General features: G+C 45.3%; 1 protein-coding gene and 1 long non-coding RNA gene across 5 annotated transcripts in view; one reads left to right on the top strand and one right to left on the bottom strand.

Annotated features, from left to right (window-relative positions):
• Nucleotides 1–23203, top strand: part of MDGA1 (MAM domain containing glycosylphosphatidylinositol anchor 1) — a 183831-nt gene that overhangs the window by 33866 nt on the left and 126762 nt on the right. The gene's annotated exons all lie outside the window — the stretch shown is intronic.
• Nucleotides 8396–21493, bottom strand: LOC122465150. The gene is made up of 3 exons (XR_006289761.1): nucleotides 21395–21493; nucleotides 13499–13620; nucleotides 8396–12242 (listed from the first exon to the last, which is right to left on the bottom strand). It is a non-coding gene; the product is annotated as an uncharacterized LOC122465150 (long non-coding RNA).

Raw genomic sequence — 23203 nt, 5'->3', positions numbered from 1 at the left:
CTGAGTACTTTCATTGCATTTCCTAGTAAAAGACATCCCCAGGCCTCACTAAAAGTCCTTCAGCCCCCTCTCTCCACCCACATTCCTAATTACAAAACAGAGCAACAATATTATTAACTGGAGCCGAGTGAATGATTTTTACCAAATAACAGTCAGTGATTTATTTATGTGTCTTCTCCAGTATATAATTCCTTATAGGAGGAGGGAATCTCCCACCCATCAGCTCCTTCAGGCCCCAGTTCAGCAAAGCACTGAAGCATCTGCTTAAAGTTACTCATGTACCTTGCTGAACTGGGGCTGGGTGACTAATAATAATTCAAATAGTATTTCCTGTATAGCACTTTCCAGCAGTAGATCTCAAACCACTTCAACATCTTTTAATGTATTGCTCCTCAACCCCTGTGTGAGGTTATTATCCCCATTTTGCTGTTCCCAAGAGTTTGCTGGGCAGTGCTGCCTTCGTTCTGGCCAAATCACCTTCCGTAATGGGACTGGGCTGCCGCTGGAGAATCCAAATGAGCAGTTAATAAGCTGTAGGGTGCCCCTTATCCTGGAATGGTCCACCTGAAAGCTCCCATCCTTGGGGGAGGGGTGCACTGGGACAGGCTCGGAAGCACAACATGGTTTAGGTGGCATGGTGTGGAGCCCCAGCAATGCAGTACCTCGCCGGCATCTAGAGAAGGGATAGGAAGGAAGGAATAGAGATGTTTGCTGACAAGCTCTCCAGCAATGGTTGGGGGGCCGGAGGAGGCAGTACAGCTGTTGTAATGATACGTGCTGTCTGTACTCACAAACTGTATATCACCACAGGGCAGCAGGGATAAGGGGGATAGCCTGGCCTCTAGGGTATTAATCAGACTCACTGTGATGATATTGGTGCCCTGCCAACTGGTCTGTTTCAAATGGCAGGCCCATATCTTCCAGGAGGTCTGATGGCGGAGTCCCTTCCCCCTGGTCTGGCTCCCCAATCAGAACTATATCTCTCACTCACGCTGCTGGGCTGTGATTGGGTAGAGAGCCTGCTCTCCATGTATGAGACAACAGGGTGCAGAAGAGTCCAATGCTGAGAGCAGGGAAAGATCTAAGCCCTTTGATCCCCCACCACTACCATGTCCTGAGCCAGTGCTCAAAGGGGAGGTGGAAACATTTAATCCCCCATCCAGTACAAAACTAAAGGGTCTGGATGTGTCTGGCTGGCTACTTATAATGTGTCCCTCACTGGGGTGTCTGAGCACGGCTCTGTTTGCATGCAGATGAAAACTGTTTGAGTGTCATGTATGTGACATGTTTGAATGTGCTGATGCACAAAGAATGCAGGTCATACTTACCGGATGGAGGACTCTATCCAGGGAAGCAGTAACTCTGAAAAAGATTTGGGGGTGATGGTGGATAATCAGCTGAATGTGAACTCCCAGTGTGATGCTGTGGCCAAAAGGACTAATGTGATCCTTGGATGCATAAACAGGGGAATCTCGAGTAGAAGTGGAGAGGTTATTTTACCTCTGTATTTGGCACTGGTGTGGCTGCTGCTGGCACACTGTGTATCCGGTTCTGGTCCCCATAGTTCAAGAAGGATGTAGATAAATTGGAGAGAGCTAGGGGAAGAGCCACGAGAATAATTAAAGGATTCAAAACAGGCTTTATAGTGATAGATTCAAAGAGCTCAATCTGTTTAGCTTAACAAAGAGAAGGTTCAGGGATAACTTGATGCCAGTCTATACGTATCTAGATGGGGAACAAATAGTTCAAATAGGCTCTTCAATCTAGCAGAGAAAGGTACTGATTTGATCCCGGGGCTGGAAATAGAAGCTAGACAAATTCAGGCTGGAAATAACAGTAAGAAAAATTAACCATTGGAACAACTTAACGAGGGGCTTGGTGGATTCTCCATCAGGATTAGGTGTTTTTCTAAAAGTTCTGCTCTAGGAATTATTTTGGGGCAGTTCTCTGGCCTGTGTTATATAGGAGGTCAGACTAGATGATCACAGTGGTTCGTTCTGGCCATGCTGACACAATGCATCTATGAATGTGTGGGCATAAGTGTACATGACGCTGGGTGGAGCAGAATCCTTTCCTACCTGTCACCATACACTGCAGCAACATGGTCCATACTCAGCCGATCCAGGTAACTGCCTACAACAGAGTCCCCAAATGTGTATGCGACTGTTCTGCTGGTGAAGCCGGTGAGCAGCAGATGAGTTGGTTCTTGTGTTGTTCTCTTTTGACTCACAGCCTTTCGTGCATTTTGCTGATCCTTTGGGTCCACCAGGGACACAGCACATGGAATATCCGGGGAATTTTCCATCCACCACGTACTGCAGACTTTTTCAAATGGAAATTTTGGTGATACCATGCGATTGAACTCCACTGTGGATCCGTTAGAATGGGCTGTAACTGTAGGAGACACCATTACAAGCAGAGTGGGAGATGTCAGGTGTGCAACTGAGAAGGTGGAACTCTTTCCACCTAGGCTGTGAAAACAGCCCTCCTGCTCCTTACCCTATTGATTTTCAGAGCTCAGATAGCCACTTTCCTGGATCTGCTCTCAGTCACAGTGGCTCTTCTCCCCATACTGCCTGACTCCCTAGAAAGCTCAGCAGACTGATGTTTCCAGGAACCCTCACCATGTGCCCTGATTGTAAATAGCTGTTGAATAAAGAGGCAGGCTGGCCTGGAGGGAGTTGGAGCAGTGCCTCTTTTCTCTCTGCTAAATACTCTATCGCTGCCCTCTGTAGCACTTCCCTTCTCCCTATGAACACACAGGCTGCCCATGTAATTACACACCTACGCCACCGGCACTTGCACAAAGGTCCATGTTCCTGGACACGCCCACTGTGCTTGCACAATACAAATCTGGGTGCACAAATGTTCCATATACGCTTGCAACCCTTACCCATGCATACACCTCTCTGTGCACGCACTTGCATATCTTGGCAGATCTATGCCCTGTTGTGTGTAGGCGCCTATATTTACACACACTTGCACCCCCTCCCGCTCATTTTCAGTCATTCACCTGTGCACCCACTTGTGCATGCCCCCCCTCTGCAAGCTCCCCCGCACCCGCTGCATGCAGTCACACTGCAGGGCTGCCTCCCCATACCAACGCTCACCCCCTGCACAGTGATGTTCCGATGAATAAAAAGCAGCATGTAGCAGGCATCTTTGCTGGACGAAGCCTGCTTCTGGACCAGCACTGAAGTAGTTAATGTACAGGGTCAGAGGTGAAAAGGCAGGAGACTGGCCTAAATGACCTATTGAGGTCCCTTCCCATTCTATAATCTGTCACCTACTGGTCCCAAAAGCCAGAATTTCTCAGCCAGTCACATATGTTCATCAGGAATAAGGAAGAGAAGGAGAGACCTCCAGAGGATGACTGGACACCCGAGGCGGGTGGTTATAGACTGTTCAGGCACATCCCAGTGATGTACAGTGGGAATTGTGCACCCTAGACTGCAGAGGGCTGTGAGACCTGGCATGCGCATGCTTCAGCAGATTTAGTTCTAAGGCCATGGAGAGCAAGAGAGGCTGTAGAAGAGCAAATGTCCCCTCACTAGTGCTTTATAAAAGGCCTCCAGAACTAACTGATTAAGGACTGGCTGAGAGTCAGTTGGGTGTAGCTGAATGAGCATTTATTTTATTAAAATCCCCTTCCACCCACAAAATGTATATAAATATCACAATAAAAATCCTACACTAAGGAGCGTGTTAAGGTTGCAAAGTCAAGCACACAAAAGTTAGGAAATGCCACAATTAAAGGGGCCAGTGCAACTTTAATTCGACTCCATCTGCATGTGCATTATTGATACAGCCTTTAATGACCTGATCACATGTGTAAATCCAGTATTGACTTGAAGGATGCAAGTTAAAGATATACATTGTGTAGATGAGATCAGGATCTGGCCTGGTGTCTTTTGGATGAAATGCACAACTGAGATCTTGATCACTTTTGGGCACTAAAGGGCCAGTGGGTCTTTTTGCAAGAGTACTGGTCAAATTCCAACTTGGGTAATTACATTTTGCCTCCATAATTCCCTGTGTTCCTTCAAATCCAGGCTCCTCCTTCCCTTTACGTCCTAAACTATCGGATAATGTTGTTGTGTACTGTGAAACAGATGCAGTGTACCACCCCAGAGGCAACGGCATTTCAGTGCTGACTTGAAGTGATCCCTGGGTGTAGCCTGTAAAGCTCTTTTGGCATGAAAGATGCTATAGAAGTGTGAGGCCGCATTATTTCTCTAGTTTTGGGCTATTTGATTCCTAAACTCTCTGTTAAGGGAGATGTGCTGAAGGGGCCAAATATGCCACCCTTCCCAGAATATGCACCAGCCACCCTGGATGCTTCTGTTAACAGTCACAAGACTGACAAAAGTGCATACAGAGAAGGGGAGTCTTTTGTATTTCAGCAGTGTGAGTGCTGCTTGGAGTAACAGGCTGCAAAGAAGGAAAGACATAAGGGCTATGTTGGGAAGGGGAGTGCAGCAGGTGTGACAGTTAAAAATTATGATCTGTGATATGGGGCGGGGGCAGGGGGGGAGTATGATTCTGCCTAATGGCTCCATCACTGCATATATGCATCCAATTCTCCAAGCTGTACTTCTCCGCACAGCAGCTGGTGATGCTAATCCTTTGCCCTTATCAGGCTCACGTAACAGTGATTATAAGGGTGTCCTCTAAGGAAGCATTTTCCCCCAAAGAGGAGGGGTCTGGGAAGTGCAGATGGCAGAGGTTCTTGTGTCCTGGGGGAATGGTTTTGGTTGGACCATGTAGTCTGGGCTGGGAACTAGATTGCAAACAGGTGGGATGTTGCCTGGGTATTTCTCTTGAATGGAAGTTACTGTAAGGAATAATGACAGGTTTCAGAGTAACAGCCGTGTTAGTCTGTATTCGTAAAAAGAAAAGGAGGACTTGTGGCACCTTAGAGACTAACCACTTTATTTGAGCATGAGCTTTCATGAGCTACAGCTCACTTCATCGGATGCATAGCATATCGTGGAAACTGCAGAAGACATTATATACACACAGAGACCATGAAACAAAACTTCCTCCCACCCCACTCTCCTGCTGGTAACAGCTTATCTAAAATGATCATCAAGTAGGGCCATTTCCAGCACAAATCCAGGTTTTCTCACCCTTCCCCCCCCCACACACACACATACAAACTCACTCTCCTGCTGGTAATAGCCCATCCCTCTTTGAAACCTCTCTTTATAATGCGCATGATAATCAAGGTGGGTCATGCTTGGTAACTTGGATTTATGCTGGAAATGGCCCACCTTGATTGCTGTGCACATTGTAAGATGAGCTATTGCCAGCAGGAGAGTGAGTTTGTGTGTGTGGTTTTTGGAGGGGGGTGTGTGGGGGAGGGGGTGAGAAAACCTGGATTAGTGCTGGAAATGACCCACCTTGATTATCATGCGCATTATAAAGAGAGGTTTCAAAGAGGGATGGGCTATTACCAGCAGGAGAGTGAGTTTGTATGTGTGTGTGTGGGGGGGGGGAAGGGTGAGAAAACCTGGATTTGTGCTGGAAATGGCCCTACTTGATGATCACTTTAGATAAGCTGTTACCAGCAGGAGAGTGGGGTGGGAGGAAGTTTTGTTTCATGGTCTCTGTGTGTATATAATGTCTTCTGCAGTTTCCACGATATGCTATGCATCCGATGAAGTGAGCTGTAGCTCACGAAAGCTCATGCTCAAATAAACTGGTTAGTCTCTAAGGTGCCACAAGTACTCCTTTTCTTTGTAAGGAATAATGTCTCTTCTGACTGAGAAGTGAGTGTCAAACGGTGCCTGTTACATTTAAGGATGCTCATTTAGTTTTGCATGGTCCCTTGTGGACTCCTCAAGGGTCTATGTCACTTTCATTGTGGTTTTTTTATCATGTTACTGGCCAGTGTTCAGAGTCCTGTTAAATGCACAGTCCTGTTTTGCTGGCATTTTTAGCCCAGCCAGAAGCTGGAATAATCATTTAGTATTACAGACGCTCCCCGGGTTACGCAAGACCCGACTTATGCAAATCCGCATTTATGGAAAAAGTTCCATAAACTAGAAATAGGAGTGTGTTTTTTGTTTGTTGGGGTTTGGTTGTTTTTTTTTTGCATAATCATGTCTATAAGGGTCGTATCCGAAAGCCTCAATCAGGGTTGGGACCCCATTGCTGGGTGTTTTATGACAGCAGCTGAAGAAACAATCCCCACCCCGGAGACGAGAAATAAACCTTGCACAAGATGGAAGCTCTTTGCATTTGCTTTCCTTCCTCGTTTTGTACACCCAAGCAACGAGGGCAGTTCAGGCTGAGTATCAGGGGATAGCTTCCAGTTGTTGAGCTCTATGAAGCTGTAGAACTGTCTCCCCAAGGGAAGCTGGGAGTCCCCTTGTCTGCAATATTTAAAACTAGTCTGGACAAAATACTAGACAGCATGCTGTGGGGAAACAATCTGTGGAGATGGGTAGGTGTAAAAAGGCCTGTGTGGCTCCTTCTCAGAACTGTCCCTCTAACCTATCTGAGCTTCACCGGTTAACCCATTGAAACACCCACCCACCAACCCTGGTCTCAGTTTGATCTCTTTGGTGGCTAACCAGAGACAGCTGGCACCAGAAAGCCCCATGTGACCCAATGGAACTCCCGTGAAACAGTGATTCATACTCATTTTTAAAATGGCTTCATTTGGCTGTCCTGTGGATTCATTGGCCTGTGGATTCATGGCTGTGCCTGGGAAGTTGTCATTGCTACACTTGGAGTCGCAGACAGGGAACAGTGTGCATATCCCCTTCCACCCAGAAATGGGAAATAAATTGCAGCACTGAGCATCCAGAGGGCTATTTTGTTTAGTGTGTGTTCTGGGGCCTCTCAGCCTTTCAGCATCTGCTGTGTTCAGGAGGCAGCTGGTACTCAAGCAGCTAGTGAAATTGCCACTGATCTCCCTTTTCTGGTGAGAATAATTTTCCAAGAAGATCTCTGAAGGCTCCTGTCTCCCCGCACCGTTTGTAAGCTGTTGGCTTGGCTGCGCAGCACTTTCTGCCTCCACCTCTGTGGGAATTAGCGGAAAGCTGGAATGGTGACAGCCTGGAATGGTTCATGCTGGGGTTTGGGGTCTGTCAAGTCAGTAGCACTTTAATTATACCCCTGTTCCTTTCAGCAGTGTCCCCAGGGAGCAGTCTGGGGAGTTCTCTCTCTATCTACACTCCTCACGTCTCGATCTAGACGGGTAACCATTGGCCTCTCTACTCAGACCTTCCATGAAAGAAGCAATAATCGTGATGTTCCAAACACACAGGCACCAGGTCTGCCAACTTGCTTTGCACACAAAGCATTCAAGAAGAGCTATCAGATCATGACAGCTTTTGGTGACTGTTGATCCTGGCCATATTTGAACCACCAACCTTGGGATGACAGACTCCTAATTCCAATCCCTTGAGCGAGCGAATTGACCTGCCCTAGGCCTGGATTGGAGACAGTGTCCTAGAAATGAAATGCCTCCATTGCTCATTTTCAATCCTTCGAGTCACTCAGAGGATTCACTAAGTGCCTTTGCTTAAATATAGATATTTATTATTTGTATTGCTATAGCATCTAAGAGCTGCAATGGTGGACCAGTACTCCGTTGTGCAAGGTGCTGTACAAAAACAGAACAAGATGGGCCCTGTTTATAATCTTAAGCATAAGACAAGAGGCAACCAGTAGATACAGCAGACAGACAGGAGGGAACAGAAGGAAACAATGAGACAGTACTGGGCAGTAGGCTGGGTAGTTGTCTCACGTAGTAAATATACGTCTCTAAAGTTGGTTTCGTGCATTATATTAAGCTAAAAAGATAGCAGCTGCTGCACGCTAGGACAGGGAGCTTCATTCCACACAGGAGACTTGGCTCACATTCTGCAGTGTGAGTGAGCTTTCTTTGCTGTCCTTACACTACTCCACGCCAATGGGCTGGCAGTTGGAGACTGGGAACTTGGAGCACTGGTGAAAGTAGGACAGGTTGCTCTGAGTCGTCGGTGTCTTCCAGATCTGAGACAACTAGGAGCCCTGAGATACAGCTTTGTCTCCCTCTGTTTAGTTCCTCAGGCAATGTTTGCTGTTTAATAGGGTGTGAGGCTCAGAGCTGTTCTTCCTGAGCCTTGTTCTGTATTCTTAATTGTGAAGTGATTCTGTTTAGGGCACTTGCATGTTCCAGTTACCCAAAATCAGTTTGAGGGTTAATGCATGTTCATTGCAGAAGCCAGCAAGTACTTTGTACGATCTTATAAATTGATGGTATCTGCCTTAACACCTCGTGCTGAGCTAGCCATCCACACATCCTTCTTATTGGCAACAGCTGAGACTTGCTTTTCAACTTTCAGTTTTATTAAATCAAGTGTTGCACAGAACAATAAAGCCTAGATTAGATTATGGAGCATTTTCATCTTTTGCATATCTCTAGCACATTTCATCTGGCGATCTAGGATTGTTTTACAAACACTAATTATGAAACTGCATGATCTCCTTCTGAGGAAGGTAATAACTGCAATAATACTTAGCATTTACACAGGCTTTGGATGTACAAAACACTGTACAAACAATAAGCTTTAAAATTGAATGCAGGGTAGTAATTATTGTCATTCTTATTACACACGAGAGAAAACTGAGACACAAAGAGGTGAAGTATCTTGGCCAGGGTAATGCATCAAGTCAGTGATGGTCAGAAATAGAGCCCAGGGAGCGTGACTCTAAATTCCTGGCTTTAATTACAAGGCTGCACACCATTCCTTGAGTTGGGTCTGAATGATGAAGTCTCAGGGTGGCATAGATTATGGCAACTACAATTCACTAGCAGAACACAATCTATAATTGAGCATAATACTGGATTCCACTTCTTCTGAACTTTTTGTTGAGTAGTTTGGTATATCCAGCTCCTGGGCCAATAAAAGATCCTTCATCTGGGTAATCGATTGTCCTTGGTGCTAGATGGTATCAAAGGGTGACTTAGTTGGAATATTTTTGCCATTTCAAGACAACATGAATCCATTTAACTTTTAATTTACTGGGTTTCCCAATTGTTTTCCTATTAGCATTTGAGATCAAAAGAAAAAGCAAGGTAGAAAAGTTGACCAATGACTAAATTTTTATCTCCTTTTAAAAGGAGGGGGGGATTGTGGGTTATGATCATACAAGGGTAGAAGGGTGAAAGATCAGGCATTGCAATGCATGGGTCAGTGAATTCCTTTCCCAGGCAGTCAGCATGCTGCGTATTATCATTGCATTATGAAGAAGCCCAACCTCTGTCTCACCTGTGGCTGCAACAAGGCCAAACCTACCTTTCTTCCCAGCCTTTGTCTATGTGGAATGTAATCTCTTCAGAGCAGGGGCTGTCTCTTACTATGTGCCTCACACCAGGTGTCCCCGATCTTGGCTGGGGCCTCTAGGTGCTGCTGTAATAGTGCTACTAATGAACCTTTCCTGCACTTTAACTATGCTACTCTGAAAATAAGGTAGACAACCAAATTTGCCCCATCTCAGAGGAGTAGGCTGATTGGTGCTTGAATGATCTGTGCGGTGTCTGATTACTCGTAGAACAAGTACTGGAGAGTGAATTCTGTTAGCAGGGAGGAAAGGAGCTAGGCTTCCTCCAGCTCTGGCCAACACCAATGCCTTCACTGGGCAGCAGAGATGGTCAGACTGAAGCAGCAGGAGGAAGTAGATATGAATAAAATTATGCTGTCATTGATGTGACTAGGAGAACTAGTTATGGTGAAATAAGAACTGGCCAAAACCAACTCTTTGAGGTTCAAATAATTGGATTCCCTTTTAAAAATACTTTTAACTCTCCTGCACTCTGTCCTCAACCAGAATTTGAAGTGCTGAAATAACTGACCAATGGACCATCTATTTCATGAGAGAGCCTGTTCTCTGTAGACTTGTAGCCCAATTTTGCACACCAAGAGATTCAACTAAGCACATGTTTTGGGACCTTATCAACTTTTTCCTTCTTTCAGACTCGTGGCTTACCTGTAGTCTTTAGGCTTTTCCTGTTCTTTGAGTCAGCCACTGCCAGAGCACAGAGAGCCCTTCAGGAGGGCTCCTTGTGTAGGCCTTGAACTAGGAACAAAGGCTGGATTTGGGACTAGATCTTCTTCTTGCTTCTCCTCAGAGGCCAAAGGCCTGTTGTTTTGCTTGCTATGGACTGTACTAGATTAGCTCACTGACAGCCACAGACCCAGAAGTGTTTTTAAAAATCCCAAATGTATGAGAATATCCAATGAAACTCAAGAAAAATGGTATTAAAATATCCCTAGGTCTTAGCCTGCCCCTGGACTTGCCTAACTAGGGCGAAGCCTTTTCAGTTACAGACACGAGAGTAGAAGACTAAAAGCCTTTGTCTTAAGAAATTCTGTGTTTCCATTGCTTGCCTCTCAAGGCTCTGCCTGTCAGCATTTCAGTCTCGCTGAGCTCCATTTCCTCGGTGTCAGAGATCATCTTGCTAACTTTGATGACTTGTCATCTATCCTCTGGCTTCTTTGATGCCGCCAGGTGAGTCCCAGAGTCATCTGTTGTATGAGCCGCTTGACAATGGTGAGCTTGTGGAAACGGTATCTTGGGAAGCAAATTAATTTCTGCCCCTCTTCCCAGTGCAATAAGCCAGTTGACAAATACTCTTGTTTTTAAACGCCCCACGCACACGTTACACCTTTCCCAGTTTCCTCCTGGAGGCCCTAGTGTTTCAAATGGTCTTTTTGCTCTGCACAGTTATCAAGTAATAAATTCATAACTTTGCTTTGTATATCTCTTGCTCTAAAGCCCATCTGCATGGGTCTCCCACTGGGAGGGAATGGGGGTGGGGGAGGCTGTGTCAACCAGCATGCGATTCCTTTTCGGTCTCCGTTGTAAAGGTGTTATGTTTTCCCACAATTCCCCATTTTTCAGTATGTATCAAATGTTTCATGATGGACAGTTACAGCTGGACACACCAATGAACAGTGATGGGAGAGGCTCAGATTTGGGGTGGAGCTGATGTGCTCTCTTAGAATTGCCGACAGCTCATGTGTTGCAGGAGTTTGGTGAGCTACAGAAAGCACCAGCTGGAAATTCAGTTTGGAGAGAGCTCTTCACAACTGACAGTGGCCCAAAGCCATTCCCAGGGACAGAACAAATACTGCAATATTTTGAAAGTTAACAGAATATACACAGACTGTGGCTCCAGTTGTACTGAGCAATAGCCCCAGGTACAGTGATGACTGCAGAAGGCCAAAGCAGATAAATAGGTCTTTAAGAAACCAAAAACTGGCCAGGGTTTCATCACTTCTGACATCTCTTGGGAGAGCTGCTCGCCCACAGAGCATTCCTTCCTCCCCCAGGGCTGAGCAATGACAAGCAGAAATACAGGCATGACTGGCATCTGCACAGTGAAAGCAGCATGGCCAGCTGTTCTGCACAGCTGCATGGGAACGTATGGAAAATCTATTAATTGAAGTCGGGACACAATACAAGCAGTTTGTTATGGTGGCAAGGATATTTCATTGCACAATCACACAGCAGATGTGAAGTGATGCAAAATGCTACATATGTACAGATAGCTGGACGGGCCTGGGGGGGAAATCAGCTCTTTATTCTCTTATAATATGCTGAATGGTATGGAACGATGCCCAGAGTTTGTGATCAGGTAAAGAAACATCCCATTCCCACAATTGTACAAAAGGGGGCAAAGGGGAGATTAAGGTAGGAGCCTCAGCTCTGAATTTGTGATTCTTGTGAAGTATAAAATCTCAACTTTAAGTTGTAACATGCTAGCTTTTAGGCATGCATCCCTGCTCCTTTACTGGGTGGAATGCTAGACATGCACAAGTCTGTCTCATAAACCGTTTGCTGCTCCACTTAAAGGGACACTCTCCATTAGTTCGTGACACAGGGAAGGGGCTATGCTTTTGGAGCAGAAGGACCTGAGTTCTGTCCCCACTAATGATCATAAGTCCCTGAATGTCCATAGCATGTATGTTTGTAGGTCCCGTCCCAAGCGAGCCTCATATGCCACAGAAGCATCTCGCTGGCTGGTGCTTCCTTGTGAGTGTGGTGTTGCTGGGCCTTCTCCTTGGTTGTTGCCTCTGTCTGGGTCTTCCATGGCCTAGCCCTCCAGCCAGGTTACTTAAAAGTTCAATCCTCTTCCAGGGCATCCAAGTCCAGCTGTAACTGGACAGACCTCAGGCTGGCTTCTCCCAGCAGACCTCTTTAGATTCTCTTCATCCAGCTTCTCCTGGGCCAGCAGCAAAGTCCTTCCAAAGCAAACAGAATCACATCAGCCTTTCACAGAGCAGCAGGTTCCAGTGCTTCTCCCTGCCACTCCTTGTTGGAATTTCAAAGTACATTGGCCCCAGGACTTCCTCCCTGGAGTCTGGCCCCTTGTTCTAGGGGCCACCACAGAAGCTGACCCTCCACTCTCTTGTGGCTTAGCTCTTCAGCCACAACCCAGCTCAACTGGTCTCCTCTACAGCCCATCCAGAACTGCTGGGCTTCATCTCTTTTAAGTCCTATATCCAGAGCAGCACAGGTGTGTCAGGGTGGGGCTAATGAAACAGGGCGGGCTAGATCTGGGCATCTTGGCTGTGAAAAGCCACCCTGTTATGGTGTGGCATTGTAGTGGCCAAGGACATATTAGTTGCATTGACTTGTGTGCATTATGGAGATGCTGGTTGCAGCTCCGTCTTTAAGGTTGAGTTTGACTTTGCACTTAAAACAGGGATTTAATCGCTTTGTTATGTATGAGAAATGCTGCATACCCTTTCCAGAATTACAGCACTTACTCTTTGAGCAAAGAATGAATTTACCGAACACTTACAAGTAAATCCATTAATTTGAGTTAAGATTAATTTTAAAACGATCCTTTTAAGAAATTTAACATTTGTCAGTCTTGTCTTTGTCCTGAATTATCTTAATAATGGAAAAGCACAGACTATTCAAATGTTACATATAATTAAAATTCATTAAATCTTCTGCCTGGATTATATTTGAAGAAAGTAGGTTATAATTACAATAATTGTTAATAACTTAGTTTATCTAATTGTTCTGAGTATATGGGATACAGGCAGGGTCAAGTCAATAGCTCAGGGATGTTGTAATTTCCAAAACGAAGCATTACAAAACCAGGAAATTCAAAGTTAAGATTACAAGGAAAAGAAATCCAAACTAGTTAGACTATGTATACGCACAGTTAAAACCCCCAAACAGCCTTAGCTCTGCCCTCTCTTACTGTCATATCATAACCTTGCCATTATGATTTGAGGGATATTTGTGCTTGTTGTCCCAGATTAGATTAAAATTGATTTTTAAAGATGCTATTTCTCTTCCATATGTTTCTTGACTCATGGCATCACTATAGGGCAGACTTAAGTGTGCATTTCTGTACCCTGACATGATTGACTTTCTTTAAGTGTAACTGAATTTCCTGGGTGTGTAATGTTTGCTTTAGGGATAATTACAGCAGTCCTGTACTTTAACCCTTAATTTACTTGCGTACTTTCAAGTTTAATACCTTTTAAACACTGGTTCTTGTCGTGAAGCTGACTGCACCGCTTTGCATTGTGGGCATCCCAAATCCCCCCTCGCACAGGAGGCAACTCTTACGAGGGAAGTTTTCTCTCCTCCTCCCTCCATCTTTATTTAGAGAAAAGGGGAAGTGGGGAGAAAATAAATAACGGACAAAGATGAATAAACTCCCTGAGATTGTGAATCAAAGCCTCTGGAAATGCCTCTGTCTTTTTAAGGCAGCAGGAGACTTGTACAGTTTCAACTTCACCCCCCTTGGCAAAAAGGCCCAAAAGAACTCAGACGGGAGCCCTTTAAACAGATATCTCTCTAGCACTCCTTTGACTTTTTTGCTACAGCTATTTAAAAGAGAAAAGCCTTTTAATATTTAAGCACCATTAACTTGGCTGAATTATTAAATGTCAATTTGTATTATGTGCATAAAAGGATCAATAAACAAAGAGAATAAAACAATGGACTTGGCTGAGGTTAGGGAGATGTCAGCTCCTCTTATCGGAGCTGGAGGGAATCTCTCCCCTGCCTGTCAGGCTGTGGTTATTCATTATTGGCACAGGAGAGGGAAGGAATTAAGGACTGCACAGGACTCTTCACACCAAAGGCTTTGCAGTGATTTAAAGGGATGCTATCAAGATGAAAACTATTTGGCTTGGTTTCCAGGGGTGCTGAGCATCCACAGCCCCCTCAGCACCTCTGGAAAATTCCTTTCTGCAATTCCACTCTATTTACATGGTGAAACTGGGCTGTGGTGTGTGTCTGTTTTCTGTCAATTTCACTGCTGATAGTTGCTTTTGGGTTGGAGTTCCATGTGCCGGAAGGGTGGGTGGGGAAAACCCAGTGAAAACACCAGTTTTTGTTTAATAATAAAAAAAAATCCTGAAACTGCATGACAACATTTTTCTGTTTGTGACTGAGTTTAGTGCTGGATTAAACAGCCCTGGAGACTTAAGGCAGGTTTCGCCATTAAAACATTGGACTGGAATTGGGAGAGGTGTATTCAATTCCCTGCTGTCACAGACTTTCAGTGTGACCTTGTGCAAGTCATTTAATCTCTTTGTACCACAGTTTCCCCATCTGGCAAAGGGTAGTGGTGGTGATACTTCCCAACCTGACAGCAGCAATCTCAGGATAAATGCATCCAGGTTTTGTGAGGTGCTCGGATAGTACAGGTACAGGGGCTGTCTGAGTAGATAGATCATTCTGTTTCCATAGAATGGGTAAAGCATGGGCAGAGGCAGAGCAGGCTTTTCCTGCACCATCCCTAAATGTGCCTCGGCAATCCTGCCCTGAAGGGACAGTGTCTAGATGTCAGAGGGGAGTTCAGTCTCTTTCGCTGACTCCATTCTTCACTTTTCCGCTAGTGCTGCGAGCAAGAGGACTGGTTAATGCCAGTTGTGTTGGGTTTGTGATGTGAACACCAGTCCCCTGGGAGCTGGTTTGAGATCAACCAGCTTCCCTCATGCAAGCCGCAAAACACTCATCAGATAGAACAATTCAGTCACTATTGACCTGGACTGAATTCAGACCTAGGTACCAGTGTGCTTAGATCCTCTGTAAACACCGCGCCGGACAGAGTGAAATGCTCTGTCCCTGCCGTATACTGTTCTACAGCAGAAAACCCCGATTGGAAATACTTGAATTTAAGGGAACATTTTTAGTTCCAGCTATTTCAGGCCCTAGTGAGATGAAAAAAGGAGGGTTTAAACATTCTGGTTGGAATCTCCTTCTTCCCCGTCCCCTGCCCTCCATTACAGGGGTTTAAATGGCTTCTGACTTTCAGATAAGGTATGGTCCAGTGATGGGTAAACAGGCCACATGTTGAATCTTTCCCTTTCAGCTGTACTTTTCAGGTGAACCTGTGTGGCACACATTCAATACCTAGGAGTCTCCCCCTTCCCATACCTCGTTTATCTGTACCTCTCCTTCTGAGGCAGTCACACTGTCTTAGAGCTGATGCTGAATATACTAGGAGATGTAGAAAATGAGTGTCCTCCAGCTCTCTCTGCAGAAGGTCACTCGCTTTCTTCTGACAATTCCCTTCTCCTTCTCTCCTCCCTTCCATCTCCTATCCACTTCTTACATTTCTTCTGGATCCCAAGCTCCACCGAGCTGGAAGAGATTGGTCCTTTATTTTCTCTCACTTTGAAGGACGTGGCTTGATTTGCGTGAAAACTTTCGTATTCCTATTCAGTGTAGGGAATTCATAGATTTAAAATGCCAGATGGACCACTGTGATAATCTAGTCTGACCTCCTGTATAAAAGAGGCTGTAGGGCTTTCCGGAATTAATTTCTGTTTGAACTAGAGCATATCTTTTAGAAACCCATCAAATCTTGATTTGTTTTTTGAAGTCTCCTTTCCTCATTCATAAACAAAATGTATGGTTGGGGTCTCCTTTATTTGGACCTTGTTCTTTTTAAAAATAAACCTGCTAGTTGAGTCTGTACCTGTGTGTCTCTGTGTTTTGGGGGTGGACATGTGATTGTGGTGGTGAAAGTTTGCACTTGTCACGAAATGTTCTCAGTGCTGCCTGTCAGGGAACCATGTATGGTACTGTTCTCTCTCTGCCTTTTTGTTCTCTTTCCAACTTGGAAGTCACAGCTGTTGCCTGATGACTTTTTATATGAAAAGGAGCCCATACTCCCTCATCGATCAGGTCACATGCACCTTCGCTGCTAATCCAGTCCACAGATGATTAGCAAATTGACATTTTCCTTTCCCTTTTGAAGGGCTGAAGGCTGCATGTATGAGCTTGCCTTTCATCTCTGTTACATGGTCTAGCAATAAAACAGCAGCCGGAGTTTCAAAGTGCTCTGCTTTCTGGATCCATAGCTGCAGATGTCTTTGTTGAAACATTGCAGTTGTTGTACCAAAGTGTGTGGGTTTTTTGTTTTTAAAAAAAAAAAAAGGGAAAAAAGAAAAGAGGAAATAAAACAAACGACGCTAGCAGTGACCTTGGGAGTGAGCTGATCTCAAATGCAGGGATGACAGGAGAGAGGCAAAACCCTTGGGATGGTTAGAGCAAAACACACTTTCTTACAAAGGTTATTAGCATCAAGTGACAGTTTTCCTTAGGACATTCATCTATTAAACTCCACTACCTGCATTGTCCAGTTACTGTGCACCTGGCTGACTCTCAAGACTTGCAGGGTGTCTCAGTCACCGCCATTGGGAGGGGAAGGAGAAGAAAGACAGGAAAGCAGAGGGCATGAGATTTGCACAGAGTAGCTGGCTTTTAGCTGAGTCCTGTTCAGGTCCTGTGGGTTTAGCCCTTCCGGCTCCCCAGGCACAACTGTTGCTGTCAGATCATTTGCAGCATGGTGGTCAATGGGAGCAGAATGGACCTGTTTGCTTGCCGTGGGATACAATGGCAGTATGTTGAGATGCAGACAGCAGCCTAAGAGCAGGAAGGCTCATGAAATGAAGGATCTTTGAGAGGTTTTCTGACTGTTATCATTCGGTGCTTGTATGGAGGTGCCTGTGTGAAATGAATAGTCGGGTCTCAGCCCAGCTCCTACTGGGCACTGGTGCCCATCACTAACCACCATCACTACTAACATTAATCCCTCCCCCCCACATTGGCAGTCTCCATAGAGAAGCTAAGGATTGAATAGGACATGGAGGCTGGACTCCCCTTTCCTTGCTAGAGGAGATTCCTGCAGGGGATGAAGCTCCTTAGAAGTTTTTAAGGTCAGGTTTGACATAGCCCTGGCTGGGATGATTTAGTTGGGGATTGGTCCTGCTTTGAGCAGGGGGTTGGACGAGATGACCTCCTGAGGTCCCTTCCAACCCTGATATTCTATGATTCTATGATTCTATAAGTAAGATGGATGGATGAGCAAGGGAGTGCTCCACTGTCTGTGCCTGCTCCAACCCTTCACCAGTGCTGCATCTAATTGAAATGTTTTAAAAAGTTTAAAAAATTGGTTTGTAATTGCACTTGGAGTGGAACCCAACTGGGCCACGGCATATCCTCTGCTGCATCCCTTTTACTTTGTGGATGCTACAGCGAGATACAGGGATACGGCAAAGCTTTGCTTCTGCAGGCAGGGAAGCAAGGCCCAGGTAGTGAAGGAGGATTGAATCCTTTCCATGGCTGGGCTCAGAAGAGGAGACATTCTTCTTTTCCTCTCGTTGTTTGGAGTCTGAGTATAATGTGGCTGCACAACAGGATCCGAATATAGCTAACCTCTACAAACAGTACTTAATGCAAGCGAAAGCAAGTCATTTTCCCCACCTAGAGAATTGCACTAGGGATATAAATATTGAGCTGCTGCAGGCCAAAGGGAAGGGATGTGTCCTGCTTGGACGGTTAAATGTTTCATTGAAGCCCACAATATCCTTCCTTGTAAAACGAATCTAATGCCGTTGCCCCAAAACCAAGCCAAGCCTTCTGGGTCACACTCTCTGGGTGATACGTTCTGTGACTCCTGCTGGTTTTTTCCCCTGTTTGTTTGCTTTGTTTGTTTTTAAAAAAGAGCAATGCTGCCGGAAGAGTCACTGGTGTTTCAGCGGAGGGTTCTCCCAGCATGCTGCTGGGGCGACGTTTTGCTGGAGGTGCCATTGCTTGGAGATGTAAAGCTAAGGTTCTGACCACTTCTGAGTCTTAAAGAGCCCATATTATAAGTGGCTAGCTTGCCTCCTGGGTGATTCCATTCTACATCCCTGAAATTCCTCCATGCAGTTTCCATCAGAAACAATATTCTTGTTGTGTAGTGTTCTGGAGTGTCAGGCAGATGTTGCTTTGTGCACCTCCGCGACAGCTAAGTTTCTGTGGTGGGTGGAATGATTCCTGTATATTTATGTAAATGCCACAGAGGCATCTGGCACTTTCCAGATGAAGTAAAGCAAGTTCCCTGCCCCCAAAGTACTGTATTTGTAATTGAATATAAGCAGACAATCCAATGAGCAAAGCTGGCACGAGCACTTGGGGTTCAGGGTGGGATAAGATGGCTGGCACGCTGGGAAAAGAGACGTGCTCAGCAGAGCTTGGCTTTGTTTTGCACACTCTTTGGGTTGCAATCCTTAGCATTATCATGTTAGATTAACATCATGGTGGCTTTGTTTTGTGATCCTCTCCTGAGTGGAGCCAGCTGTGCAGAGCATCAAAGTCAGGGTAGTGCTGGAAGGGTAGTTAAAAGGAGTTTAGAGGAGTGGCTTGGTCAGTGCTTAAAGAAGTGGAAAAAGTGGAGGGTCTCTCATTTTCTACAGAAACAAGTAACACCACATCTGCCTGTCCCCCCAGCCCTGATCTGTTCTCTTCCACATCAATGCTGCCCCTCCACATCTGTTCCACACCCCCCCCCCATCCCCAGCCTCACCTCTGCTCCTCTTGCAACTCCAGGGGCTCTTCATCCCCTCTACCAGGATGGGGAGGCTGCAATGGGGGGGGTGTCTTTCTCCCCCTCCAAGACAGGGGAGCAGCTCCAGGGGCTCTTTACCCCTTCTGCTAGGGTTGTCCACCTCTGAGATGCAGGAAAAAAACCAGCCACTGGCTACTCACCCACCCACAGAAAGGGTCCCAGTGCTAACTACAGCTGATTCTCTTCCCTCCCCCCACCCCCAGTCATGAGCCCCTGCCTCCCCCACCCTTCTTCTCACCCCTCCCCGCTGGTGAGCCTCGTGTCTATCCCACTTCCTGGCCCCTGAGAGGAGCCACCGTGGTTTCAATGGGTTGAGGGCCTGGTGTGCACAGCAGGTGCCAGCTGCAGGGCAGTTACAAGATTGCTGCATGTGCACACAGATTTCAGGGAAGGTTGGTCCCAAGTGGGGAAGAACTTGACACATGAAATATTTTTGCCAGCAACTGCCAAGCCAGGACAAAAACTGGCCAGGTGGCAGCCCTGCCCTGCCCCTTGCCAGCCTGGGTGTTGCAGGGAGGGGAGCAGAGGAATGGTCCCTCTTGCGCACAGGAGGGGAGGAGGACACGGAGCTGCTCTAAGTAGCTGGACTCTTTCTGTTCCCTCCTCCCTCTGTCCTGAGAACAGCTCCTGAGGGGAGGAGTAGAAAACATTGCCTGTTTCTTTCAACAGCTCTGGTTGGCTGTTTACACCTCTGGTGGATGGAAAGTGGCCAATCAGAGGAAGTTTTCCCCCAGGCAAGTCTGAAATGTGCTCCTCAGTGACCCAGGAGAAATTTTATTTGCAAGTCTGCCAGCTGTTGTGGCACACTTTACACAGAGGAGAGCAAGGTCACTAGGCCCCCCAGAGGCAGTGGTTTTCCAGGCAGAGGGGGAGATGTGAAAAAAGGTCCAGGGCAATGAGTGGGTGGAGTGGGAGGGAGCATGAAGACCCTGAAACTCTTATATCTCCAGAACTCCCCCTCTTGGCATCTGGTTAGTGAGCCTCTTACCCACCCACCCACCCACCCCCTTCCTGAGTAACCCAGCTCTCTTGGTGTTAAGGGTCTGAGACCAACTAGACTCAGAAGTACCCGACTGCCTCAACTCAAGGCTACTCCTGGCTGGGACTCTGAAAACCCCCTGTGATGAGTTCGGACACAGAGACCCTCTTGAGGCTGTCACCTGACATGCTGGAATTACCTCTGAGCCCATTAGCCCTGCCAGCTTGGGACTGCAGAACCCTGCCTTGTTGAGCCAGACACGCTAGCCTGCTGCAACACAGACCCAGGTCTGGTTCATGACCCCTGCAGCCTTTAACCAGAAACTGCTCAGCAAGTCACCCATCTCCAGCACCCAGACACCCAGCTCCCTGTGGGATCCAAACCCCAAATAAATCCGTTTTACTCTGTATAAAGCTTATACAGGGTAAACTCATAAATTTTCCACCCTCTAGAACACTGATAGAGAGATATTCACAGCTGTTTGCTCCCCCAGGTATTAATCACTTTGTCTGGGTTAATTAATAAACAAAAGTGATTTTATTAAGTATAAAAAGTAGGATTTAAGTGGTTTTAAGTAATAACACGCAGAACAAAGTAAGTTACCAAGCAAAATAAAACAAAACACGCCAGTCTAAGCCTAATACATTTAAGAAATGGAATACAGGGTAAATCTCACCCTCAGAGATGTTCCAATAAGCTTCTTTCACAGACTAGACTCCTTCTTAGTCTGGGCCCAATCCTTTCCCCAGGTACAGTTCTTGTTTGTTCCAGCTCAGGTGGTAACTAGAAGATTTCTCATGACTGGCAACCCCCTTTGTTCTGTTCCACCCCCTTTTATAGCTTTGGCACAAAGCGGGAATCTTTTATCTCTCTGGATCCCCACCCATCCTTATAAATGGAAAAGCACCAGGTTTAAGATGGATTCCAGTACCAGGTGACATGATCACATGTCCTGTGAGACCCCAAGCCTCCATTCTTTCTGGCCTGACTCACATGAACACAGGAAGGCTTACAAGTAAACAGAACCATTTACAACCCATTGTCCTGGTTAATGGGAGCCATCAAGATTCTAAACCACCATTAATGGCCCACACTTTGCATAGTTACAATAGTACTTCAGAGTAATAGTTCATATTTCTAGCTTCAGATACAAGAATGATACATTCATACAAATAGGATGAACACACTCGGTAGATTATAAGCTTTGTAATGATACCTTACAAGAGGCCTTTTGCATAAAGCATATTCCAGTTACATTATATTTACACTCATTGGCTCAAGGGAGACCTGATAAATGACCTCTAGAAAGCAGTTAAGATCATTCTGATATACACATTCAAATAAATTTGTGCTAAAAAAATTTAAAAGACAGGAGATGTGGTGGTACTCTGGCTTTAATAAAGTGAATAGAAACACCACACAGGGTTTGCGCTAATATTGTAGGAAATGCAAGTATTTCAGGATAGCAAGCAGAGACAAACATGGAGCATATTTCCATAAACATATGGAGTGCAACGTCACACCCCCATTAGGATTTAACTCACTGTCTGGTTTGGCAGGGATCTCCTCCTAAGGGTGTCACTGGAGCAGAGCTGCAGAGGAGGCACCAGGCACCCAGGACTTGTTCACGAGGCAGTGGTGGTAGTGCTGACCAATCAGACTCCTCCTTTAAGAGGTGACATGAAGACATCCGCCACCTGGCTTCAATTAGATATCATCTGCTGCCTCCTCCCTTTCTTCTATTTGTGTTGCAGAGTTAATTCTGACAGACACAGCCCTATCTTCCTCCAGCCATTAATATGCTATTGATTCACAGCACTCATGACAGCGTTAATGGACACTGATAGTGTATTATTATTTCCATAATCAGCCTCAAGTCGGAGTGAATTTTCCTTTGCAAATGCTCTATCGATATTGTGCCCAGCTTTCTGGCCTTCCGGGGAAGGAGCCAGCCTGATTTGTTTTGTTTAAAGTTTCAGTGGAGCCTCTGGTTTCTATCATTAATCGCTTAATCAATGACACCTGCTGAATAATGAGAGAATGCCTCCCTGGTCCCCCCACTGCCCCTCCACCCAAAAAACCCCAAACCTTCCTTCCCAGCATTTGCCATCCCTTCCCAGAGCAAGTTTTGTCCAGGGCTTCATCTTGAAGGTGCATTTTCATGACTATACAGAACTGTCCCTTTGTGCTAGACGCCCCTGCTCCATGTTCGTCTCTGCTTGCTATCCTGAAATACTTGCATTTCCTACAATATTAGCGCAAACCCTGTGTGGTGTTTCTATTCACTTTATTAAAGCCAGAGTACCACCACATCTCCTGTCTTTTTTAAATTTTTTTAGCACAAATTTATTTGAATGTGTATATCAGAATGATCTTAACTGCTTTCTAGAGGTCATTTATCAGGTCTCCCTTGAGCCAATGGCCATCTAACTTCTATGTTCGCTGGCTCTTATCACTTAGAGGAATGATGTCATTTTCATGTTCTTGCTGCTCTTGTTGCTGCCCTGTATCATTTTTTCCTTCAGCCAAGTCTGATCTTGCAGGTAACAATTGCAAATGTCTCTGATTTCATCTATATGCTTGGCCATTATTAGTCATGACATCATAAGATTGAGGTGTGACATCTTTTGTTACAGTGGCTTTCTGAGCCCAATTTCTACCATTCTAGACATGTGCTCAATCATTTGGTTTCAAATAAGGTAGTTTATGTGATCCTCTATCATAATCATTGTTTTGATACAAACTTGACTAATATTTATACTTATTCCTTTCCTTATATCCCTTTTGAAAAAGCATAGGTAATCTGTTTCTACATTTCCTGTTACGTAACAACCGTGCAGGTGCTAAACCTTGTCATAATGGCAGTGTTCTGTAATTTAACATAAATCAGTATTGATTTCTTCAGCTTTTGTTAGTAATCTTTTTATTATTTTAACACCATTTTCAACTTGTCCATTATATTGTGGGTAATGTGGACTTGATGTAATATGTCTGAAATATATGCTATGCAAAACTTTTAAACTCTTGACTGTGAAATTGAGATCAATTTTCAGTTATTGCCCTATTGGGAATGCCATGCATTGCAAAAATTGATTTTAATTTTATTAATGACTTATTTGGCACATGTGTTTTCTAGTGTAGATATTTCAGGAAAATGTGAAAAATAATCGAGCTATAATGTATGCATATCCTTTATATTCAAATAGATCTAAATCTACTTTAGACTAGGGTCTTAAGTTTTCTTGAATAAATGTCATAGGTTGTTTAGACTGGGCACATCTATATTTTGATATTATCAATGGCTTGTATTCTTTATGAATCTTTATGAATTATGAGTCAGTGTGTCTCCTAGA

The sequence above is a fragment of the Chelonia mydas genome, chromosome 3 (genome assembly GCF_015237465.2).
Source record: "Chelonia mydas isolate rCheMyd1 chromosome 3, rCheMyd1.pri.v2, whole genome shotgun sequence".
Taxonomy (NCBI): Eukaryota; Metazoa; Chordata; order Testudines; family Cheloniidae; genus Chelonia; species Chelonia mydas.
This window is presented reverse-complemented; position numbering and strand designations above follow the sequence as displayed.